Below are 11,547 nucleotides of genomic sequence, written 5' to 3' on the forward strand. Positions count from 1 at the left end.
CGATTTTGAGCACATTTTTGTAATATTACTACAGTAAGAACAGAAGATTTTGGTTTTGTAAACAGCCAGCACGACTGGTCTAAGTCTTTGAGGATGTTTGTGTAGGTTCTCTCTTCCCACTGTCTTATCCAGGGACAAAGTAGAGCACCCTTGTCTGAAAAGGACCCACACACATGTTGCTGTCGTAACCAAGGGCACTCATTAAATTCAACAAATAGAATTGTCTTACAGATGAGATGTCCCCAACGAGCTCAGACATGAAATGGAAATAGAATCAGGAGCATTTTGTTAATCTTTTCTAAGCCTTTTTGCTTTGGCTGAGTCTGAAACAGCAAACTCACAGACTAGGACATGCATCTCAGAAATGGTGAGGTTCAAGCTTGATGTTTCACCTCCTTTGGTTCATTCCTGGGCCGCTTCAGCAGGGGGCCAGGGGAAGAACTGATTTGTGAGTCTGATGCAGATACATCCTGCCTCCGTGGGCTTGTGTTTGAAGGCTAGCTCTCAGATCGTCAGTAGAGTGGTCCTGAGACAAGCTGGCACCTAAAACCTGGACAAACATTTCCTTGAACAACAAAATACAAAGAAACTACAGGGGACTAAAAATAACTGCATGCATGCCCAGTCGTGGCAAATTATGAGTAAGAAAACAAAAAATCACCAAAAACCCAACTGCCATTTCTGAGGAGTCTGGAGTGAAAGCACATGACCCCCGCACACAGCACCACCGGCGGGGTGGGCAGACCACCTAAGCCACACCTCCAGCCCCACCCCTGGGCCCGCCCCCACCCTCACTCCATTTAAGGACCTACCCCAACCTTCACTCCATTTCAGAAATCAACCCACTCCCTAAGCTCCAACAAGGCCACCTGTTACTTGTTTTCACTCCCTGTTGCTACAGCTCAAGTCCCCAGAATGCCTCGCCTGAATTCCTCTGCTGGCCTCTTATCAATTTCTATTGATTAAAGGGTCCAAGAACCTCAGAAGTAATAATCACTTAGTCTCTGCAAACTGTCATTTCCTAATTTATAAAATGGGGCTAATACCATTTCCTCAGTTAACTAGGGAATTCCTGTACCAATTCAACATTTACTGACTTCTCCAAATTCCTATTCTCAAGTTGCTGGCAATCCAGTAGGGTAATAGATGCCTGTGATTGTGCATATGTGTAATACCAGGGAGGAAATCTTAATTTCCTAGCAGGTCACAAGAGGCACAGTTTTATTGGGTAGATACTGTGATACTCCCTTTCAAGGGAGAACTCCAGCACCTGTAGGTGAACTGGTGCCTTGAACTGAAAGAAACTAACAGTGCTACTTTGTGCGGAACATGAAAAGGGAGGCATCTGTTCCTGGGGGGAAGAAGGGAGGAAGGGACCCTGTCCCGCACGGGGGAGGAGTGACAGGGGAGCACTCTCAGTTGGTGGAACAAACTTGTCCAAGTTCAGTTCAGTTCAGTCGCTCAGTCGTGTCCGACTCTTTGCGACTCCATGAATTGCAGCACGCCAGGCCTCCCTGTCCATCACCAATTCCCAGAGTTCACCCAGACTCACATCCATCGAGTCAGTGATGCCATCCAGCCATCTCATCCTCTGTCATCCCCTTCTCCTCCTGCCCCCAATCCCTCCCAGCATCAGAGTCTTTTCCAGTGAGTCAACTCTTCACATGAGGTGGCCAAAGTACTGGAGTTTCAGCTTTAGCATCATTCCTTCCAAAGAAATCCCAGGGCTCATCTCCTTCAGAATGGACTGGTTGGATCTCCTTGCAGTCCAAGGGACTCTCAAGAGTCTTCTCCAACACCATAGTTCAAAAGCATCAATTCTTCGGCGCTCAGCCTTCTTCACAGTCCAACTCTCACATCCATACATGACCACAAGAAAAACCATAGCCTTGACTAGACGAACCTTTGTTGGCAAAGTAATGTCTCTGCTTTTGAATATGCTATCTAGGTTGGTCATAACTTTCCTTCCAAGGAGTAAGCGTCTTTTAATTTCATGGCTGCAGTCACCGTCTGCAGTGATTTTGGAGCCCCCAAAAATAAAGTCTGACACTGTTTCCCCATCTATTTCCCATGAAGTGATGGGACCGGATGCCATGATCTTCGTTTTCTGAATGTTGAGCTTTAAGCCAACTTTTTCACTCTCCTCTTTCACTTTCATCAAGAGGCTTTTTAGTTCCTCTTCACTTTCTACCATAAGGGTGGTGTCATCTGCATATCTGAGGTTATTGATATTTCTCCCGGCAATCTTGATTCCAGCTTGTGCTTCTTCCAGTCCAGCGTGTCTCATGATGTACTCTGCATAGAAGTTAAATAAGCAGGGTGACAATATACAGCCTTGACGTACTCCTTTTCCTATTTGGAACCAGTCTGTTGTTCCATGTCCAGTTCTAACTGTTGCTTCCTGACCTGCATACAAATTTCTCAAGAGGCAGATCAGGTGGTCTGGTATTCCCATCCCTTTCAGAATTTTCTACAGTTTATTGTGCAAAGGGACATACAAAATCAGCCGTGATACAAAACCTTCCTCCATCCATCTCTCCTGCCAAATCTCCAGAAAAATTGACATTGGCCACTAGCACTTTCAGAGTGAAAGGGATTCTCTTTTGGAGAATTCAAAGGCAACCAGTCCTCTTAGTGAAAGTCGCTCAGTCGTGTCTGACTCTTTGCAACCCCATGGACTATAAAGTGAAAGTGAAAGTGAAGTCGCTCAGTCGTGTCTGACTCTTTGCGACCCGGAGGAGTGTAGCCCATCAGGCTCCTCCATCCATGGGATTCTCCACGTGAGAATACTGGAGTGGGTTGCCATTTCCTTCTCCAGGGGATCTTCCCGACCCAGGGAAGATATACAGTGCATGGAAGATATACAGTCCATGGAATTCTCCAGGCCAGAATACTGGAGTGGTCAGCCTTTCCATTCTCCAGGGGATCTTCCCAGCCCAGGGATTGAACCCAGGTCTCCCTCATTGCAGACTGATTCTTTACCAGCTAAGCCACAAGGGAAGCCCAAGAATACTGGAGTGGGTAGCCTATCCCTTCTCCAGCGGACCTTCCTGACCCAGGAATTGAACCTGGGCCTCCTGCATTGCAGGCAGATTCTTTACCAACTGAGCTATCAGGGAAGCCCAGTCCTCTTAATTATACATAATACAAAAGTGGTTTTCAAGGTAGAGGTCAGGATCCACTGGTGCATCTGAGGGCAACTTAGTATGCATGCCCAGCACTTAACAAGTATATATGTGTGTGTGTGTGTGTGTGTATAACAGAACACAAATATATAATATTTTACATATAATAGAGCAAAAATATATAATAGAACAGAATGGAAAAGATCAGAGAACCTTGCACAGAGTAAATGTAAAAATACTTTTTGAAACATTTGTATGTGTCTTAGTCTAGTTAGGCAGCTTGTAATCAATAGAAACTTATTTCTCATAGTTCTAGAGGCTGGGAAGTCCAAGATCAGGGTTCCAGCATGGTTGGATGAGGGTTCATGTCCTCATTCCTAGTGCCTTTTTTCTCCCTTAATTTTTATTACAGTCTAGTTGCTTTACAATGCTGTGTTAGCTTCTACTGTATAGTAAAGTGAATCAGCTTTTCGTATACGTATATCCCCTCTTTATCAGATTCCTTTACCATTTAGGTCATCCTAGAGCACTGAGTAGAATTCCCTGTGCTTTACACAAGCAATAAATGCTGGAGAGGATGTGGAGAAAAGGGAACCCTCTTGCACTGTTTATGGGAATGTAAATTGTTACAGCTACTGTGGAGAACAGTATGAAGGTTCCTTAAAAAACTAAAAATAAAGCTGGTGCCTTTTTGCTGTGTCTTCACATGGTGGAAGGGGTTAGGGATCTCTCTGGAGCCTCTTTTATAAGGGTACTAATCCCATTCACAAGTGTTCCACCCTCAAGACTTAAGTACCTCCTAAAGGTCCCCACCCTATCCTCTTTGGGGGTCAGGATTTCAACATATGAATTCTGGGGTCCTACAGAGATTTTAAACCATAGCACTATGTGTGTCCTGAGTTGTGATACAAAATATATTTCTTTTTGTGGACCATGGTAAAAAAACAAAAGTGAGAAAGCACTATGGTATAATTATTATAGTAATTAATACAGTATACAGTATTGTATCGGAGAAGGCAATGGCACCCCACTCCAGTACTCGTGCCTTGAAAATCCCATGGACGGAGGAGCCTGGTAGGCTACAGTCCATGGGGTCACTAAAAGTTGGACACAACTGAGCAACTTCGCTTTCACTTTTCACTTTCCTGCAATGGAGAAGGAAATGGCAACCCACTCCAGTGTTCTTGCCTGGAGAATCCCAGGGACGGGGGAGCCTGGTGAGCTGCCGTCTTTGGGGTCGCACAGAGTCGGACACGACTGAAGTGACTTAGCATTAGCACAGTATTGTATATATAGTAATTAATACAGTATATAGTATTGTGAATATAATAGTAATCTTGACAGCTCACTCTGCCAGATGCCTCGAGTCTTTATAAGAGGAGTCTTGATACCCTTGTCATTGAAGTACTATTTACAGTTGCCAAGGGGTAGAAGTAACGTTATGTCCATGGAGGGATAAATGGATAAGCAAACTAAGTAATGCCCATACAATGGAATATTATTCAACCTTACAACAGAACGAAATCCTGTCCTATACCACAACACAGATGAACTTTGAGGACATGATGCTAAATGAAATAAGCCAGGCACACTAGAACTGTAGGATCCCACTTCTATGATGCATATCTGAACGAATCAAAGTCACAGAAACAGAAAGTAGGGACTTCCCTGTGCTCTAGTGGCTAAGACTCCCTGCTCCTAATGCAGGGTGGCTGGGTTCAATTCCTGGTCAGGGAACTAGATCCCACATGCCGCAGCTAAAGATCCCGGGGCAGCCAAATAAATAAATAAAATGAAAATAACTATCAAAAAAGATTTTAAAAAAAAGAAACAGGAAGTAAATGGGGATTCCTGGGGGCTGGGGAGGCCAACGGAGAAGGCAATGGCACCCTACTCCAGTACTCTTGCCTGGAAAATCCCATGGACAGAGGAGCCTGGTAGGCTTCAGTCCATGGGGTCACGAAGAGTCAGACACAACTGAGCGACCTCACTTTCACTTTTCACTTTCATGCATTGGAGAAGGAAATGGCAACCCACTCCAAAGTTCTTGCCTGGAGAATCCCAGGGACTGGGGAGTCTGGTGGGCTGCCGTCTCAGGGGTTGCACAGAGTAGGACACGACTGAAGTGACTTAGTAGCAGCAGCAGCAGGGGAGGCCAAGGGGAATCAGGAATATAGAATTTTATCCATGCAAAATGAAAAAGTTCTAGAGGTCTGATGAACAACAGAACATGCATATAACATGCTATAGCGTATAATTAAAAATTGTTGAGGTTAAACTTCTGTTTTGTTTTTTAACACATACACACGTACATCTGTGGAGAAGGAAATGGCAACCCACTCCAGTAATCTTGCTTGGGTAACCCCATGGACAGAGGAGTCTGGTGGGGTACAGTCTATGGATTTGTGAGTCTGACATGACTTAGCGACTAAACAACGACAAGACACACAAAAGGAGTCTTCATTCTAAGGTTCCCCACCACGGGGATGAGCAGTTCCTACCTTCCTGATTCTCCCACTTGTCTGTCTGCTTTCAAGATCCTTTGGATCTTTCTTGGCATCTCCGCTGAGCCCCTTTAGACAACCTTCTTGCTCTGGGGTTTGTTTTTGATTTGTGGGGTCTCCACTCCCCACCAGAGGCCACCCCGGCCTCCCAGGCCTGAGGGAAGCTCTCCTGGCAGGCTGGTAAGAAAGAGCTTTGCAGACACCCTTACCTGCATCACCTACTTCACCGCGCAACCTGCTCACAGCCTCCCCTCCACATCTCTCCAAACATGGAAAATACCTGAAAAGGTCCTGGGCACTTTGCTTTTTTCTCTCTCCACTTTCCACCCACTTGCTTCCTCCTGGTAACAGGATTGTCTGCTCCTTGAAGATATGTGAGCTCAGGGCCACCTGGAGGGTCACGTGGTCCACCAAGTGTCCATGTGTCTGGCTCCGAGGTTCCTCAGCAGCTGCGCTAGCAAAGATCAGCTGAAATGGAAGATAGAGAAAATGGAGGTCAGGTCAGGGGGGAATACTCACATGATTTTTCAGTCCTTTCCCTTTACTGTGGTGGCCAGGAGAGTCCAGAATGCAAATCAGATAGATTCAACCCCCTTCCCCAAACTCTCAGTGGCTCTCTGATGCCCTCAGCAAAAAATTCACACCCTAGCCTCAGTTTACCAGGCCCCTAGCCCCACCCTCCCTCAGCTCCCTGTTGGCCACTTCCTTACTTATAACTCCTCCAGGGCTCCAGAACTGCCTGCTGGGACTTCCCTGGTGGTCCAGTGGTTGAAACTTCACCTTCCCAATGCAGGGGTGCAGGTTCTATCCCTGATCAGGGAGTTATGATCACACATGTCTCTGGGCCAAAAAACCAAAATATAGAACAGAAACAATATTGTAATAAATTCAATAAAGACTTTAGAAATTATCCATGTCAAAAAAAATCTTAAAAAAAAACACATAACTACCTGTTGATTAAAAAAACCATATAACTACCTGTAGACACTCCCTCCCACCTTGGACTTTTGTTTCTGCATTTGTTGGGTTCTCGGCCAGCTCTCGTTTCTACAGCTTTGCGACCTGGCTAATTCCTACTTATTTTTCAAGTCTTAGCAGACTCCACAAGTAAAGGCAACTTAATTGTCTGCCCCACCATCTAAGGAGCCCTCTGGAACAGAGCATTTTTATGAAAAAAAAAGAAAGAAAGAAACAAAATATATAGCATCATCCTTTTCTTTCCTTTTCTTACTGAAGTCTTTAGTTAGAGCCATTAGGCACTTCTTCACTCCTAATTGTGCCTCTGGCTCAAGTGCAGCTCTGGGGACAGTAGGTCCTTTTCCTGTCCCCCTTTAACACTTGTGAATTATTCCTTCTAAAAACAGGCTGACATAGTGGTTGAGAACACAGTCTGAAGTCAGACTTCCTGGGTTCGAATCATAGCTCTTCCACTTACTGATCATGTTCGCTGATCTTGAGCAAGTGAGTTGATTGGCTGATGACAGCCAATTGTTAAGTTTTCAGGAACATCGCAAGCCTGTTGGTATCATATTGATAACTTGACATCAGCTTTGATGGAAGCATTAACACCATGAAAATGGACAGAATCTATAAATCCATACCCGCCCCCTTCCCTAACCTGCTTATTACTATTTTTTTAAATTTAATTAATTTATTTTAATTGGAGGCTATACTTTACAACATTGTAGTGATTTTTGCCATACATTGACATGAATCAGCCATGGGTGGACATGTGTTCATCATCCTGAACCCCCCTCCCACCTCCCTCCCCATCACATCCCTCTGGGTCATCCCAGTGCACCAGCCCTGAGCACCCTGTCTCATGCATCGATCCTGGACTGGCGATCCGTTTCACATATGATAATATACATGTTTCAATGCCATTCTCTCAAATCATCCCACCCTCACCCTCTTCCACAGAGTCCAAAAGACTGTTCTATACATCTGTGTCTCTTTTGCTGTCTCGCATATAGGGTCATCGTTACCATCTTTCTAAATTCCATATATATGCGTTAGTATACTGTATTGGTGTTTTTATTTCTGACTTACTTCACTCTGTATAATAGGCTCCAGTTTCATCCATCTCCTTAGAACTGATTCAAATGCATTCTTTTTAATAGCTGAGTAATATTCCATTGTGTATATGTACCACAGCTTTCTTATCCATCCGTCTGCTGATGGACATCTAGGTTGCTTCCATGTCCTGGCTATTACAAACAGTGCTGCGATGAATATTGGGGTACACGTGTCTCTTTCAATTCTGGTTTCCTCAGTGTGTATGCCCAGCAGTGGGATTGCTGGGTCATATGGCAGTTCTATGTCCAGTTTTTTAAGGATTCTCCACACTGTTCTTCATAGTGGCTGTACTAGTTTGCATTCCCACCAACAGTGTAAGAGGGTTCCCTTTTCTCCACACCCTCTCCAGCATTTATTACTTGTAGACTTTTGGATTGCAGCCATTCTGACCGGTGTGAAATGGTACCTCATTGTGGTTTTGATTTGCATTTCTCTGATAATGAGTGATGTTGAGCATCTTTTCATGTTTTTTGTTAGCCATCTGTATGTCTTCTTTGGAGAAATGTCTGTTTAGTTCTTTGGCCCATTTTTTGATTGGGTCGTTTATTTTTCTGGAATTGAGCTGCAGCAGCTGCTTGTATATTTTTGAGATTAATTCTTTGTCAGTGTGCTTATCACTGTTTACCAGCACACACCTGCTCAGTTTCCTCATCTGTAAACTAGGAGTCATAACAGTGAATATTGTCATGGAGATTTCTAGGAGAGTTAAATTAAACTTGCTTACTTGTACATGGCAAATACTCAACAAGTGTGAGATGCTCTGGGTGTTTCTCCCATTTTACATGGTCCAGAGCCTTTCTGCCATTACTTCAAACTTGGTACCAGCCAGGAGAAGGCAATGGCAACCCACTCCAGTACCCTTGCCTGGAAAATCCCATGGACGGAGGAGCCTGGTAGGCTGCAGTCCAAGGGGTCGCTAAGAGTTGGACACAACTGAGAGACTTCACTTTCAATTTTCATTTTCATGCATTGGAGAAGGAAATGGCAACCTACTCCAGCGTTCTTGCCTGGAGAATCCCAGGGACGGAGAAGCCTGGTGGGCTGCCGTCTACGGGGTTGCACAGAGTCGGACAAGACTGAAGCAACTTAGCAGCGGCAGCAGCAAAGCCAGTAAAACATTGGTAATTAAATTGAAAAAAATCACTTAGATTAACTAGTGCCTTAAAACAACTAGCTCATAATTGATAGGAAATGTGTGGTCTAATGTTTATGAGGCAGACACTGATTATGAAATCAGAATTTTTCCCAGTCTAGCATTGATTACTTTTTTAAAATTTATTTTTAATTGGAGGACAATTGCTTTACAATGTTGTGTTGGTTTCTGCCATACATCAATCTGAATTAGCCATAGGTATTCACATGTCCCCTCCCTCTTGAAACTCTCCTACCCTCCCACCCCACCCCACCCCTCTAAGTTGTCACAGAGCAACAGGCTGAGCTCCCTATGCTATGAAAACAACTTCCCACTAGCTGTCTGTTTTACATATGGTTGATTACTTTTGTTATATACATTTCCTTTGGCTAGCTGTTAGAATTTCTTTATGGAATTTCTATTTTTTCTGCTCCCAAGTAAAGCAAAAGCTACAAAGATAGTTTATCACATCTTTTGGTAGTTCAGTAAACAAATATGCTCTAAAAAATTGAAATAGCTATGCTAAAGTAAAAGATGCACTGATAATTCACGTTAATTATATACAAGTTAGTCAAGATTTTGGTGGGCAAATAAACTCTTGGTAATGTGTTGTTGTTATCTGAGTGCTATAAAAATATAATATAATCTATATTATAAATATCTGACTCACTCTGACCACTAAAGAATTAATCACATATCTGTATTTAAATACAAATATTCTACTGGCAAAGCTTAAGTGTAGTGTTTTGTTAAATGAGTCTCTCATTTATCCTCAATAGATTTGGGGGAACTTATTTTCTCTTAGTCTTCATGATTAGTGGAATATTTAGATCTTAAGTTTACTTTATCAGCATTTGCATTATAGGAGTGCGTTAGTCACTTAGTTGTATCCAACTTTGTGGTCCCATGGATTGTAGCCCACCAGGCTCCTCTGTCCATGGAATTTCCCAGGCAAGAATACCGGAGTGGGTTGGCATTTCCTTCTCCAGCGGATCTTCCTGACCCAGGGATCAAACCCAAGTCTCCCACATTGCAGGCAGATTCTTTACCATCTGAGCCACGAGGGACACCACAAGGAAAGTGTTATTAATGCATAGTTGATCATCACTGAATCATTATAGATTCTGCATCCAGGATACTCTGTATTAGAGACTTCTTCAACCAAGATGTTTAGAAGTTTATCTCTTCAAACAATTCCCCTCTTCATAAAAAAATATAGCCTGCTTTTAGGATGTTTATAAAATGTCAGAGGTCAGCATGGAAAAAGATAACAGCTTTTGGAGGACAGGGAATCCTGTTTCCTTCTCTTTCAAGATGCTCTGATGTCAAATTTGTTTGCTTCTGGGAATCCTCTCTCTCACAGCAGTCAGTTTTTTCAAGCCTTTCTCTGTTAGTGGAACTGAGTGTGGCCTCAGTGGTAGGTTTCAGGATAATTACTATAAAGGTGTCTCCTTCTCCACAGGCGAGCAGGGGCTTTCCCAGAGGTTGGTCACCCCCTGGAAAAGTTTTTCTCCCACTTTCCCTTCCTTCTGCCTTTTCTGGTCTCCAGAGTTGGGCTTCCCAAGTCCCACACAATCAGTTCCAATCTGTGTTCAAGTATCCTTGCCCACATCTGTAGAGTTTTGTCCCCAGCCCTTCCAAATGAGGCTGACTTGGAAAAACAGTACCTGTCACCTGGCTGAAACATGTGATGTTCTTCTGATCACATCCACCATCTCTTCTACTCATGAGGCCTCTGCCCTGAATCCTCAGGCCTGACTTCTGCCTATTTTGGGTCCCAGTCTGCAAGATTTGACTTCTACTGTGGTCTCTACTCCACATGCTTTTCTGACAAATTCTAGTTCCCCAGACATTACATGAATCCGGATCTTACTCTAACCAGGCCCATCACAACTGGGGCTTGGCCCCGTGACCTGCCCTGTGGCCATGTGCCAGCTAGGCGAAGTTTATGTGTTCCCTGTCCCCGTGATGACTGACCGCCTGCTGGGATCCTTTGCATCACTTGCGTCCTTGGTCCCCTGTTTGGCTCCTTGCTATTTTCACTTGAACTCTGGGTGTCAAATATTTTATGTTTTAATTTTTTGGCTGTACCCCACAACATATGGGACCTTAGTTCTCCAACCTGGGATCGAACCCATGCTCCCTTCATGGGAAGGTGAAGTCTTAACTGCAGGACTGCTGGTGAAGTCCTTGGGTATCAACTGTTACCCATTTACTCCAAGAGGTAGCCTGGCAAAGTGGTTAAGAGCATGCATTCTGGCACTGAACTACCTGGGTTCTAGCTTTGCCTGTTCCTACTTGGGTGACACGACAGTCACTCCACTTCCTGTACCTCATTTTGGCATCTTTAAAATGGGCATAATCATGGTACTCTAAGTATTGTTCACAGGAGCTATAAAGTGATATTTGCAAAGGGCCTAAGAGTTGGATGGGCACCTGGTAAATTCTATATGAAAATTAGAAAATGGTATTAGTTTGCTAGGGTTGCCATAACAAAGTACCACAGACTGGGTGGCTTAAACAAGGGACATTTATTTTCTCACTGCTCTGCAGGACACAAGTCCGAGATCACAGGGCTGGCAGCATGGTTCCTTCAAAGGCGTCTCTGCTTGGCCTGCGCGTGGCGGTCTCCTTGTGTTCTCACGCGGTCTTCCCTCCATGTGTGTCTGTGTCCTAACCTCCTCTTCTTATGAGGACACCACACTCATAT

General features: G+C 44.1%; 1 non-coding gene across 1 annotated transcript; it reads right to left on the bottom strand.

Moving 5' to 3' along the window:
* Window positions 1-3,046: 3,046 nt before the first annotated feature.
* Window positions 3,047-3,119, bottom strand: TRNAC-GCA. The gene has a single exon. It is a non-coding gene; the product is annotated as a tRNA-Cys (tRNA).
* Between the last annotated feature and the right edge of the window lie 8,428 nt (window positions 3,120-11,547).

The sequence above is a fragment of the Bubalus bubalis genome, chromosome 4, assembly GCF_019923935.1.
Source record: "Bubalus bubalis isolate 160015118507 breed Murrah chromosome 4, NDDB_SH_1, whole genome shotgun sequence".
In the NCBI taxonomy this organism is placed as follows: Eukaryota; Metazoa; Chordata; class Mammalia; order Artiodactyla; family Bovidae; genus Bubalus; species Bubalus bubalis.